The sequence below is a fragment of the Theobroma umbraticum genome, unplaced genomic scaffold (assembly GCF_002168275.2).
Source record: "Theobroma umbraticum cultivar Fairchild unplaced genomic scaffold, ASM216827v3 scaffold_106.0, whole genome shotgun sequence".
Classification (NCBI taxonomy): Eukaryota; Viridiplantae; Streptophyta; class Magnoliopsida; order Malvales; family Malvaceae; genus Theobroma; species Theobroma umbraticum.
In genome coordinates, this window is record NW_018397276.1 from 140,777 (window position 1) to 141,117 (window position 341).

At 34.0% G+C, this 341-nt stretch overlaps 1 pseudogene; it reads right to left on the bottom strand.

The window, feature by feature from the left end:
• The window catches only part of LOC110427560 ((+)-delta-cadinene synthase isozyme A-like), a 4,136-nt pseudogene that overhangs the window by 1,082 nt on the left and 2,713 nt on the right, over nucleotides 1–341 (bottom strand).

A 341-nucleotide genomic window follows, 5' to 3' on the forward strand; every position in this document is an offset into this window, starting at 1 on the left:
ATCTCAGAATTCTTGTTAAGGATCAAGTGTATATATACTTCAACATTCAAAGTTAAAATGGATTTGATCACCTCTCAATTGCATCTGTATAAAGTATGAGCTCATCATATGTTCCATATGAATCTTATGTATCATCTATAATTGATGACATGGCTAGTGCTTTGGTTAACATCCATCTACCAAGAGACTATTAGGGCTCAAAGGATGCTCCCATGATCCAAAAATAACATTCAACCACTCTATCTCGTGCAAATGGTAGCTTTCTTAAAAAGTCTAAATCTTTCCACCACTTGAAACATCATACCCCGTTAGCACAATTAACCTTCAAGATTTTAATTTGT